The sequence below is a fragment of the Staurois parvus genome, unplaced genomic scaffold, assembly GCF_062004578.1.
Source record: "Staurois parvus isolate SC_StPar_1 unplaced genomic scaffold, SC_StPar_1.0 ptg002301l, whole genome shotgun sequence".
Taxonomy (NCBI): Eukaryota; Metazoa; Chordata; class Amphibia; order Anura; family Ranidae; genus Staurois; species Staurois parvus.
The window spans coordinates 51689-64859 of NW_028320097.1; the positions used below are offsets into that span (position 1 = coordinate 51689).

The 13171-nt window shown below is 47.1% G+C and overlaps 1 protein-coding gene across 2 annotated transcripts in view; it reads right to left on the reverse strand.

Annotated features, from left to right (window-relative positions):
* The window catches only part of LOC149431286 (lens fiber membrane intrinsic protein-like), a 33256-nt gene extending 22595 nt beyond the window's left edge, over positions 1 to 10661 (reverse strand). The window contains exons 1-2 of one of the 2 annotated variants that reach the window (XM_089665709.1): positions 10539 to 10582; positions 6468 to 6501 (exon numbers count right to left, since the gene is read on the reverse strand). The gene's annotated coding sequence lies outside the window, so the exon portion shown is untranslated. Of the gene's footprint in view, positions 1 to 6467; positions 6502 to 10538 lie in introns of both variants that reach the window. The other variant, XM_089665710.1, reaches the window with a different exon arrangement.
* Between the last annotated feature and the right edge of the window lie 2510 nt (positions 10662 to 13171).

The following is a 13171-nucleotide window of genomic DNA, read 5'->3' on the forward strand; positions in this document are numbered from 1 at the left end:
CTGTCCTATCTCAACTGTCCATCCTCCTCCTCCTCCCTCTTCTGCCTGTCCTATCTTACCTGTCCATCTCCGTTCTCCTCCCTCTTCCATCTGTCCTATCTTACCTGTCCATCTCCGTTCTCCTTCATCTTCCATCTGTCCTACCTTACCTGTCCATCTCCGTTCTCCTCCCTCTTCCATCTGTCCTATCTTACCTGTCCATCCTCCTTCTCCTCCCTCTTAAATCTGTCCTATCTTACATGTCCATCCTCCTTCTCCTCCCTCTTCCATCTGTCCTATCTTACCTGTCCATCCTCCTTCTCCTCCCTCTTCCATCTGTCCTATCTCATCTGTCCATCTCCGATCTCCTCCGTCTTCCATCTGTCCTATCTTACCTGTCCGTCCTCCTTCTCCTCCTTCTTCCATCTGTCCTATCTTACCTGTCCATCTCCCTTCTCCTCCCTCTTCCATCTGTCCTATCTCACCTGTCCGTCCTCCTTCTCCTCCCTCTTCCATCTGTCCTATCTCACCTGTCCGTCCACTTTCTCCTCCGTCTTCCTTCTGTCCTATCTTACATGTCCGTCCTCCTTCTCCTCCGTCTTCCATCTATCCTATCTTACATGTCCGTCCACCTTCTCCTCCTTCTTCCATCTGTCCCATCTCAGCTGTCCCATCTTACCTGTCCATCCTCCTTCTCCTCCCTCTTCCATCTGTCCCATATCAACTGTCCATCCTCCTCCCTCTTCTGCCTGTCCTATCTTACCTGTCCATCTCCGTTCTCCTCCCTCTTCCATCTGTCCTATCTTACCTGTCCATCTCCGTTCTCCTCCCTCTTCCATCTGTCCTATCTTACCTGTCCGTCCTCCTTCTCCTCCCTCTTCCATCTGTCCTATCTTACATGTCTGTCCTCCTTCTCCTCCCTCTTCCATCTGTCCTACCTTACCTGTCCATCTCCGTTCTCCTTCATCTTCCATCTGTCCTACCTTACCTGTCCATCTCCGTTCTCCTCCCTCTTCCATCTGTCCTATCTTACCTGTCCATCCTCCTTCTCCTCCCTCTTCCATCTGTCCTATCTTACCTGTCCATCCTCCTTCTCCTCCCTCTTCCTTCTGTCCTATCTTACCTGTCCGTCCTCCTTCTCCTCCCTCTTCCGCCTGTCCTATCTTACCTGTCCGTCCTCCTTCTCCTCCGTCTTCCATCTGTCCTATCTCATCTGTCCATCTCTGTTCTCCTATGTCTTCCATCTGTCCTATCTAACATGTCTGTCCTCCTTCTCCTCCCTCTTCCATCTGTCCTACCTTACCTGTCCATCTCCGTTCTCCTCCCTCTTCCATCTGTCCTATCTTACCTGTCCATCCTCCTTCTCCTCCCTCTTCCATCTGTCCTATCTTACCTGTCCGTCCTCCTTCTCCTCCCTCTTCCTTCTGTCCTATCTTACCTGTCCGTCCTCCTTCTCCTCCCTCTTCCGCCTGTCCTATCTTACCTGTCCATCCTCCTTCTCCTCCCTCTTCCATCTGTCCTATCTTACCTGTCCATTCTCCTTCTCCTCCCTCTTCCATCTGTCCTATCTCATCTGTCCATCTCTGTTCTCCTCCGTCTTCCATCTGTCCTATCTTACCTGTCCATCCTCCTTCTCCTCCCTCTTAAATCTGTCCTATCTTACCTGTCCATTCTCCTTCTCCTCCCTCTTCCATCTGTCCTATCTCACCTGTCCGTCCTCCTTCTCCTCCCTCTTCCATCTGTCCTATCTCATCTGTCCATCTCCGATCTCCTCCGTCTTCCATCTGTCCTATCTTACCTGTCCGTCCTCCTTCTCCTTCCTCTTCCATCTGTCCTATCTCACCTGTCCGTCCTCCTTCTCCTCCCTCTTCTATCTGTCCTATCTCACCTGTCCATTCTCCTTCTCCTCCCTCTTCTATCTGTCCTATCTCACCTGTCCATTCTCCTTCTCCTCCCTCTTTCATTTGTCCTACCTTACCTGTCCATCTCCCTTCTCCTCCGTCTTCCATCTGTCCTATCTCATCTGTCCGTCCTCCTTCTCCTCCCTCTTCCATCTGTCCTATCTCATCTGTCCATCTCCGTTCTGCTCCATCTTCCATCTGTCCCATCTTACCTGTCCATCTCCCTCCTCCCTCTTCCACCTGTCCTACCTTACCTGTCCATCTCCCTTCTCCTCCGTCTTCCATCTGTCCTATCTCACCTGTCTGTCCTCCTTCTCCTCCCTCTTCCATCTGTCCTATCTCATCTGTCCATCTCCGTTCTGCTCCATCTTCCATCTGTCCCATCTTACCTGTCCATCTCCCTCCTCCCTCTTCCACCTGTCCTACCTTACCTGTCCATCTCCGTTCTCCTCCCTCTTTCATCTGCCCTATCTTACCTGTCCATCCTCCTTCTCCTCCCTCTTCCATCTGTCCTATCTTACCTGTCCATCCTCCTTCTCCTCCCTCTTCCTTCTGTCCTATCTTACCTGTCCGTCCTCCTTCTCCTCCCTCTTCCATCTGTCCTATCTCATCTGTCCATCTCCGTTCTCCTCCGTCTTCCATCTGTCCTATCTTACCTGTCCATCCTCCTTCTCCTCCCTCTTAAATCTGTCCTATCCTACATGTCCATCCTCCTTCTCCTCCCTCTTCCATCTGTCCTATCTCACCTGTCCGTCCTCCTTCTCCTCCCTCTTCCATCTGTCCTATCTCATCTGTCCATCTCCGATCTCCTCCGTCTTCCATCTGTCCTATCTTACCTGTCCGTCCTCCTTCTCCTCCTTCTTCCATCTGTCCTACCTTACCTGTCCATCTCCCTTCTCCTCCCTCTTCCATCTGTCCTACCTTACCTGTCCGTCCTCCTTCTCCTCCCTCTTCCATCTGTCCTATCTCACCTGCCCATCCTCCTTCTCCTCCCTCTTCCATCTGTCCCATCTCACCTGTCCATCTCCCTTCTCCCTCTTCCATCTGTCCCATCTCACCTGTCCATCTCCCTTCTCCTCCGTCTTCCATCTGTCCTATCTCATTTGTCCATCCTCCTTCTCCTCCCTCTTCCATCTGTCCCATCTCACCTGTCCATCTCCCTTCTCCTCCGTCTTCCATCTGTCCTATCTCACCTGCCCATCCTCCTTCTCCTCCCTCTTCCATCTGTCCCATCTTACCTGTCCATCTCCCTTCTCCCTCTTCCATCTGTCCTATCTTACCTGTCCATCTCCCTTCTCCTCCTCTTCCATATGTCCTATCTTACCTGTCCGTCCTCCTTCTCCTCCCTCTTCCATCTGTCCTATCTTACATGTCTGTCCTCCTTCTCCTCCCTCTTCCATCTGTCCTACCTTACCTGTCCATCTCCGTTCTCCTCCCTCTTCCATCTGCCCTATCTTACCTGTCCATCCTCCTTCTCCTCCCTCTTCCATCTGTCCTATCTTACCTGTCCATCCTCCTTCTCCTCCCTCTTCCTTCTGTCCTATCTTACCTGTCCGTCCTCCTTCTCCTCCCTCTTCCATCTGTCCTATCTCATCTGTCCATCTCCGTTCTCCTCCGTCTTCCATCTGTCCTATCTTACCTGTCCATCCTCCTTCTCCTCCCTCTTAAATCTGTCCTATCTTACCTGTCCATCCTCCTTCTCCTCCCTCTTCCATCTGTCCTATCTCACCTGTCCGTCCTCCGTCTCCTCCCTCTTCCATCTGTCCTATCTCATCTGTCCATCTCCGATCTCCTCCGTCTTCCATCTGTCCTATCTTACCTGTCCGTCCTCCTTCTCCTCCTTCTTCCATCTGTCCTATCTTACCTGTCCATTCTCCTTCTCCTCCCTCTTCCATCTGTCCTATGTTACCTGTCCATCTCTGTTCTCCTCCGTCTTCCATCTGTCCCATCTCACCTGTCCATCCTCCTTCTCCTCCCTCTTCCATCTGTCCTATCTTACCTGTCCATCTCCCTTCTCCTCCCTCTTCCATCTGTCCCATCTCACCTGTCCATCTCCGTTCTCCTCCCTCTTCCATCTGTCCCATCTCACCTGTCCATCTCTGTTCTCCTCCCTCTTCCATCTGTCCCATCTCACCTGTCCATCCTCCTTCTCCTCCCTCTTCCATCTGTCCCATCTCACCTGTCCATCCTCCTTCTCCTCCCTCTTCCATCTGTCCCAACTCACCTTTCCGTCCTCCTTCTCCCTCTTCCATCTGTCCCATCTCACCTGTCCATCTCTGTTCTCCTCCCTCTTCCATCTGTCCCATCTAACCTGTCCATCCTCCTTCTCCTCCCTCTTCCATCTCCCTTCTTCTCACACTAGCCCAGACATTAGTGTAGTTCATGTATTGTCACTATTGCCCATTTGTTGCCTGTGTGTTGTCACAGTTTTCTGGTTGTTGTCCATGTATTGTCACTATTGCCCATTTGTTGCCTGTGTGTTGTCACAGTTTTCTGGTTGTTGTCCATGTATTGTCACTATTGCCCATTTGTTGCCTGTGTGTTGTCACAGTTTTCTGGTTGTTGTCCATGTATTGTCACTATTGCCCATTTGTTGCCTGTGTGTTGTCGCAGTTTCCTGGTTGTTGTCCATGTATTGTCACTATTGCCCATTTGTTGCCTGTGTGTTGTCGCAGTTTTCTGGTTGTTGTCCATGTATTGTCACTATTGCCCATTTGTTGCCTGTGTGTTGTCGCAGTTTCCTGGTTGTTGTCCATGTATTGTCACTATTGCCCATTTGTTGCCTGTGTGTTGTCACAGTTTCCTGGTTGTTGTCCATGTATTGTCACTATTGCCCATTTGTTGCTTGTGTATTGTTGCAGTTTCCTGGTTGTTGTCCATGTATTGTCACTATTGCCCATTTGTTGCCTGTGTGTTGTCAGTTTCCTGGTTGTTGTCCATGTATTGTCAGTATTGCCCATTTGTTGCCTGTGTGTTGTCAGTTTCCTGGTTGTTGTCCATGTATTGTCACTATTGCCCATTTGTTGCCTGTGTATTGTTGCAGTTTCCTGGTTGTTGTCCATGTATTGTCACTATTGCCCATTTGTTGCTTGTGTATTGTTGCAGTTTTCTGGTTGTTGTCCATGTATTGTCACTATTGCCCATTTGTTGCTTGTGTATTGTTGCAGTTTCCTGGTTGTTGTCCATGTATTGTCACTATTGCCCATTTGTTGCCTGTGTGTTGTCAAAGTTTCCTAGTTGTTGTCCATGTATTGTGACTATTGTCTATTTGTTGCTTGTGTGTTTTTGCAGTTTTCTGGTTGTTGTCCATGTATTGTCAGTATTGCCCATTTGTTGCCTGTGTGTTGTTGCAGTTTTCTGGTAGTTGTCCATGTATTGTCACTATTGCCCATTTGTTGCCTATGTGTTGTTGCAGTTTTCTGGTAGTTGTCCATGTATTGTCACTATTGCCCATTTGTTGCCTGTGTGTTGTTGCAGTTTTCTGGTAGTTGTCCATGTATTGTGACTATTGTCCATTTGTTGCCTGTGTATTGTTGCAGTTTTCTGGTAGTTGTCCATGTATTGTGACTATTGCCCATTTGTTGCCTGTGTGTTGTCACAGTTTCCTAGTAGTTGTCCATGTATTGTGACTATTGTCCATTTGTTGCTTGTGTTTTGTCGCAGTTTTCTGGTAGTTGTCCATGTATTGTGACTATTGTCTATTTGTTGCTTGTGTATTGTTGCAGTTTTCTGGTTGTTGTCCATGTATTGTCAGTATTGTCCATTTGTTGCTTGTGTATTGTTGCAGTTTTCTGGTTGTTGTCCATGTATTGTCAGTATTGTCCATTTGTTGCTTGTGTATTGTTGCAGTTTTCTGGTTGTTGTCCATGTATTGTCAGTATTGTCCATTTGTTGCTTGTGTATTGTTGCAGTTTTCTGGTAGTTGTCCATGTATTGTGACTATTGTCTATTTGTTGCTTGTGTATTGTTGCAGTTTTCTGGTTGTTGTCCATGTATTGTCAGTATTGTCCATTTGTTGCTTGTGTATTGTTGCAGTTTTCTGGTTGTTGTCCATGTATTGTCAGTATTGTCCATTTGTTGCTTGTGTATTGTTGCAGTTTTCTGGTTGTTGTCCATGTATTGTCAGTATTGTCCATTTGTTGCTTGTGTATTGTTGCAGTTTTCTGGTTGTTGTCCATGTATTGTCAGTATTGTCCATTTGTTGCTTGTGTATTGTTGCAGTTTTCTGGTTGTTGTCCATGTATTGTCAGTATTGTCCATTTGTTGCTTGTGTATTGTTGCAGTTTTCTGGTTGTTGTCCATGTATTGTCAGTATTGTCCATTTGTTGCTTGTGTATTGTTGCAGTTTTCTGGTTGTTGTCCATGTATTGTCAGTATTGTCCATTTGTTGCTTGTGTATTGTTGCAGTTTTCTGGTTGTTGTCCATGTATTGTCAGTATTGTCCATTTGTTGCTTGTGTATTGTTGCAGTTTTCTGGTTGTTGTCCATGTATTGTGACTATTGCCCATTTGTTGCTCATTTATTGTAGGCAGCCAAGATCCGCAGAAGATCTGTGCTTAGTTCCCCAAGAAGTTTGGAACAACCTACCTGCCGAATCCTTTATAAAATGTGTCCACGTTACCTAGAAGAAGGCAAAGGGGGGTCACACCAAATATTGATTGGAGTTCTCTTCATTTACTTTCCATTTTGTTAATTGATAAAAAATAAACGATTAACACTTCGATTTCGGAAATCGTTCTTCATTTACATCATTAGCATCACACCTGCCTAAGACTTTTGCACTGTATGTAAAGGACCAACAGCATTGAGTAAGAGAATTCTTCTACTGGAGTCCTACAGCTCCTCCCATATACAGTCCATGGTCCTACAGCTCCTCCCATATACTGTCCATGGTCCTACAGCTTGTCCCATATACAGTCCATGGTCCTACAGCTTGTCCCATATACAGTCCATGGTCCTACAGCTTGTCCCATATACAGTCCATGGTCCTACAGCTCCTCCCATATACAGTCCATGGTCCTACAGCTTGTCCCATATACAGTCCATGGTCCTACAGCTCCTCCCATATACAGTCCATGGTCCTACAGCTCGTCCCATATACAGTCCATGGTCCTACAGCTTGTCCCATATACAGTCCATGGTCCTACAGCTCGTCCCATATACTGTCCATGGTCCTACAGCTCGTCCCATATACTGTCCATGGTCCTACAGCTCGTCCCATATACTGTCCATGGTCCTACAGCTCGTCCCATATACTGTCCATGGTCCTACAACTCCTCCCATATACAGTCCATGGTCCTACAGCTCGTCCCATATACAGTCCATGGTCCTACAGCTCCTCCCATATACTGTCCATGGTCCTACAGCTTGTCCCATATACAGTCCATGTTCCTACAGCTCCTCCCATATACAGTCCATGGTCCTACAGCTTGTCCCATATACAGTCCATGGTCCTACAGCTCCTCCCATATACAGTCCATGGTCCTACAGCTCGTCCCATATACTGTCCATGGTCCTACAGCTCCTCCCATATACTGTCCATGGTCCTACAGCTCGTCTCATATACTGTCCATGGTCCTACAGCTCCTCCCATATACAGTCCATGGTCCTACAGCTCCTCCCATATACAGTCCATGGTCCTACAGCTCCTCCCATATACAGTCCATGGTCCTACAGCTCCTCCCATATACAGTCCATGGTCCTACAGCTCCTCCCATATACAGTCCATGGTCCTACAGCTCGTCCCATATACAGTCCATGGTCCTACAGCTCCTCCCATATACAGTCCATGGTCCTACAGCTCCTCCCATATACAGTCCATAGTCCTACATCTCTTCCCATATACAGTCCATGGTCCTACAGCTCCTCCCATATACAGTCCATAGTCCTACATCTCCTCCCATATACAGTCCATGGTCCTACAGCTCGTCCCATATACTGTCCATGGTCCTACAGCTCCTCCCATATACTGTCCATGGTCCTACAGCTCCTCCCATATACTGTCCATGGTCCGTAGCTCTTCCCATATACTGTCCATGGTCCCGTAGCTCTTCCCATATACTGTCCATAGTCCCGTAGCTCTTCCCATATACAGTCCATAGTCCCGTAGCTCTTCCCATATACAGTCCATAGTCCCGTAGCTCTTCCCATATACTGTCCATGGTCCCGTAGCTCTTCCCATATACAGTCCATAGTCCCGTAGCTCTTCCCATATACTGTCCATGGTCCCGTAGCTCCTCCCATATACTGTCCATGGTCCCGTAGCTCTTCCCATATACTGTCCATAGTCCTGCAGCTCGTCCCATATACTGTCCATGGTCCCGTAGCTCTTCCCATATACAGTCCATAGTCCCGTAGCTCTTCCCATATACAGTCCATAGTCCTACAGCTCTTCCCATATACTGTCCATGGTCCCGTAGCTCGTCCCATATACAGTCCATAGTCCCGTAGCTCTTCCCATATACAGTCCATAGTCCCGTAGCTCCTCCCATATACAGTCCATAGTCCCGTAGCTCTTCCCATATACAGTCCATGGTCCTATAGCTCTTCCCATATACAGTCCATAGTCCTACAGCTCCTTCCATATACAGTCCACAGTCCTACAGCTCATCCCATATACAGTCCATAGTCCTACAGCTCGTCCCATATACAGTCCATAGTCCTGCAGCTCATCCCATATACAGTCCATAGTCCTGCAGCTCGTCCCATATACAGTCCATAGTCCTATAGCTCTTCCCATATACAGTCCATAGTCCTACAACTCGTCCCATATACTGTCCATAGTCCCGTAGGTCTTCCCATTGACTGTCCATAGTCCCGTAGCTCTTCCCATATACAGTCCATGATCCCGTAGCTCTTTCCATATACAGTCCATAGTCCTACAGCTCGTCCCATATACAGTCCATAGTCCTACAGCTCGTCCCATATACAGTCCATAGCTCCGTAGCTCTTCCCATATACAGTCCATAGTCCTGTAGCTCTTCCCATATACAGTCCATAGTCCTGTAGCTCTTCCCATATACAGTCCATGGTCCTACAGCTCTTCCCATATACAGTCCATAGTCCTGTAGCTCTTCCCATATACAGTCCATGGTCCTACAGCTCTTCCCATATACAGTCCATGGTCCTACAGCTCATCCCATATACAGTCCATGATCCCGTAGCTCTTCCCATATACAGTCCATAGTCCTACAGCTCTTCCCATATACAGTCCATAGTCCTACAGCTCTTCCCATATACAGTCCATAGTCCTGTAGCTCTTCCCATATACAGTCCATAGTCCTGTAGCTCTTCCCATATACAGTCCATAGTCCTACAGCTCGTCCCATATACAGTCCATAGTCCTACAGCTCGTCCCATATACAGTCCATAGCTCCGTAGCTCTTCCCATATACAGTCCATAGTCCTGTAGCTCTTCCCATATACAGTCCATAGTCCTGTAGCTCTTCCCATATACAGTCCATGGTCCTACAGCTCTTCCCATATACAGTCCATGGTCCTACAGCTCGTCCCATATACAGTCCATGATCCCGTAGCTCTTCCCATATACAGTCCATAGTCCTACAGCTCTTCCCATATACAGTCCATAGTCCTACAGCTCTTCCCATATACAGTCCATAGTCCCGTAGCTCTTCCCATATACAGTCCATAGTCCCGTAGCTCTTCCCATATACAGTCCATAGTCCCGTAGCTCTTCCCATATACAGTCCATAGTCCTACAGCTCGTCCCATATACAGTCCATAGCTCTGTAGCTCTTCCTATATACAGTCCATAGTCCTGTAGCTCTTCCCATATACAGTCCATAGTCCTGTAGCTCTTCCCATATACAGTCCATAGTCCTACAGCTCCTCCCATATACAGTCCATGATCCCGTAGCTCTTCCCATATACAGTCCATAGTCCCGTAGCTCTTCCCATATACAGTCCATAGTCCTACAGCTCTTCCCATATACAGTCCATAGTCCTGTAGCTCTTCCCATATACAGTCCATAGTCCTGTAGCTCTTCCCATATACAGTCCATAGTCCTGTAGCTCTTCCCATATACAGTCCATAGTCCTACAGCTCCTCCCATATACAGTCCATGATCCCGTAGCTCTTCCCATATACAGTCCATAGTCCCGTAGCTCTTCCCATATACAGTCCATAGTCCTACAGCTCTTCCCATATACAGTCCATAGTCCTGTAGTTCTTCCCATATACAGTCCATAGTCCTGTAGCTCTTCCCATATACAGTCCATAGTCCTACAGCTCCTCCCATATACAGTCCATGATCCCGTAGCTCTTCCCATATACAGTCCATAGTCCCGTAGCTCTTCCCATATACAGTCCATAGTCCTACAGCTCTTCCCATATACAGTCCATAGTCCCGTAGCTCTTCCCATATACAGTCCATAGTCCCGTAGCTCTTCCCATATACAGTCCATAGTCCTACAGCTCTTCCCATATACAGTCCATAGTCCCATAGCTCTTCCCATATACAGTCCATGTCAGACTATCTGCGGTAATATAAGGGTTGATCTCTCCTGTTTATTGGTGGAGGAGATATTGGACTCTCCAGGAAATGAGATCCCTTCAGATATTGACTTTCCTGTGTATTCTGTGATTGGATTCTCAGTAATTCATGGTTAATGGGGGTGTTGTCAGTGTTCAGGACTTACCTTATGTCCTAGTAGCCATCCCAGACCCCCACCTACAAAGAGAGACCTCCAGCTGGATGTCCCTGGGAGGGGTCCCTCCTTTATAAAGACTCCCCTGTCCTCCCTCTACAATGTGGAGAATAGGGAACTCTCTGGAGGGTCGCCGGCCCCGTGGATCGCAGATCTGCTGATGCCGAGCGACATTGTTACTGGAATCAGCAAGCTGGCACAAACATGTCCAGGACCGAGACAAAGGCCATCAGGTGACTGGAGGGCACAGCATAGAGATCACAGGATGGAGTATATGGAGTGTACAGCTTAGAGATCACAGGATGGAGTATATGGAGTGTACAGGAGAGATGTCACTGGATGGAGTATATGGAGTGTACAGCATAGAGATCACAGGATGGAGTATATGGAGTATACAGCATAGAGATCACAGGATGGAGTATATGGCGTGTACAGCATAGAGATCACAGGATGGAGTATATGGAGTATACAGCATAGAGATCACAGGATGGAGTATATGGCGTGTACAGCATAGAGATCACAGGATGGAGTATATGGAGTGTACAGCTTAGAGATCACAGGATGGAGTATATGGAGTGTACAGGAGAGATGTCACTGGATATAGTATATGGAGTGTACAGGAGAGATGTCACTGGAGAGAGATCACAGAATGGAGTATATGGCGTGTACAGCATAGAGATCACAGGATGGAGTATATGGAGTGTACAGCATAGAGATCACAGGATGGAGTATATGGAGTGTACAGCATGGAGATCACAGGATGGAGTATATGGAGTGTACAGAATAGAGATCACAGGATGGAGTATATGGAGTGTACAGGAGAGATGTCACTGGATGGAGTATATGGCGTGTACAGGAGAGATGTCACTGGAGAGAGATCACAGAATGGAGTATATGGCGTGTACAGCATAGAGATCACTGGATGGAGTATATGGAGTGTACAGGAGAGATGTCACTGGATGGAGTATATGGCGTGTACAGGAGAGATGTCACTGGAGAGAGATCACAGAATGGAGTATATGGCGTGTACAGCATAGAGATCACTGGATGGAGTATATGGAGTGTACAGGATAGAGATCACAGGATGGAGTATATGGAGTGTACAGGATAGAGATCACAGGATGGAGTATATGGCGTGTACAGGAGAGATGTCACTGGATATAGTATATGGCGTGTACAGGAGAGATGTCACTGGATATAGTATATGGAGTGTACAGCAGAGAGATCACAGGATGGAGTATATGGAGTGTACAGCAGAGAGATCACAGGATGGAGTATATGGAGTGTACAGCATAGAGATCCCAGGATATAGTATATGGCGTGTACAGCATAGAGATCCCAGGATATAGTATATGGCGTGTACAGCATAGAGATCCCAGGATATAGTATATGGAGTGTACAGGATAGAGATCACAGGATGGAGTATATGGCGTGTACAGGAGAGATGTCACTGGATATAGTATATGGAGTGTACAGCATAGAGATCACAGGAGAGAGATCACAGGATATAGTATATGGAGTGTACAGCATAGAGATCACAGGAGAGAGATCACAGGATATAGTATATGGCATGTACAGCATAGAGATCACAGGAGAGAGATCACAGGATATAGTATATGGAGTGTACAGCATAGAGATCACAGGATGGAGTATATGGAGTGTACAGGAGAGATGTCACTGGATATAGTATATGGAGTGTACAGCATAGAGATCACAGGATATAGTATATGGAGTGTACAGGAGAGATGTCACTGGAGAGAGATCACAGGATATAGTATATGGAGTGTACAGCATAGAGATCACAGGAGAGAGATCACAGGATATAGTATATGGCATGTACAGCATAGAGATCACAGGAGAGAGATCACAGGAGAGAGATCACAGGATATAGTATATGGAGTGTACAGCATAGAGATCACAGGATGGAGTATATGGAGTGTACAGGAGAGAGATCACAGGATATAGTATATGGAGTGTACAGCATAGAGATCACAGGAGAGAGATCACAGGAGAGAGATCACAGGATATAGTATATGGCGTGTACAGCAGAGAGATCACAGGAGAGAAATCACTGGATGGAGTATATGGCGTGTACAGCAGAGAGATCACAGGATATAGTATATGGCGTGTACAGCATAGAGATCACAGAAGAGAGATCACAGGAGAGAGATCACAGCAGAGAGATCACTGGATGGAGTATATGGCGTGTACAGCAGAGAGATCACAGGATGGAGTATATGGCGTGTACAGCATAGAGATCCCAGGATATAGTATATGGAGTGTACAGCATAGAGATCACAGGAGAGAGATCACAGGAGAGAGATCACAGGAGAGATGTCACTGGATATAGTATATGGAGTGTACAGGAGAGAGATCACAGGAGAGATGTCACTGGATATAGTATATGGAGTGTACAGGAGAGAGATCACAGGATATAGTATATGGAGTGTACAGCAGAGAGATCACAGGATAGAGATCACTGGATGGAGTATATGGCGTGTGCAGGAGAGATGTCACTGGATATAGTATATGGCGTGTACAGCAGAGAGATCATGGGATATAGTGTAATATCGGTGTAACGATTGTTCCAGGGATAGTCTCAGATTTGAACATTTATTGGAGGA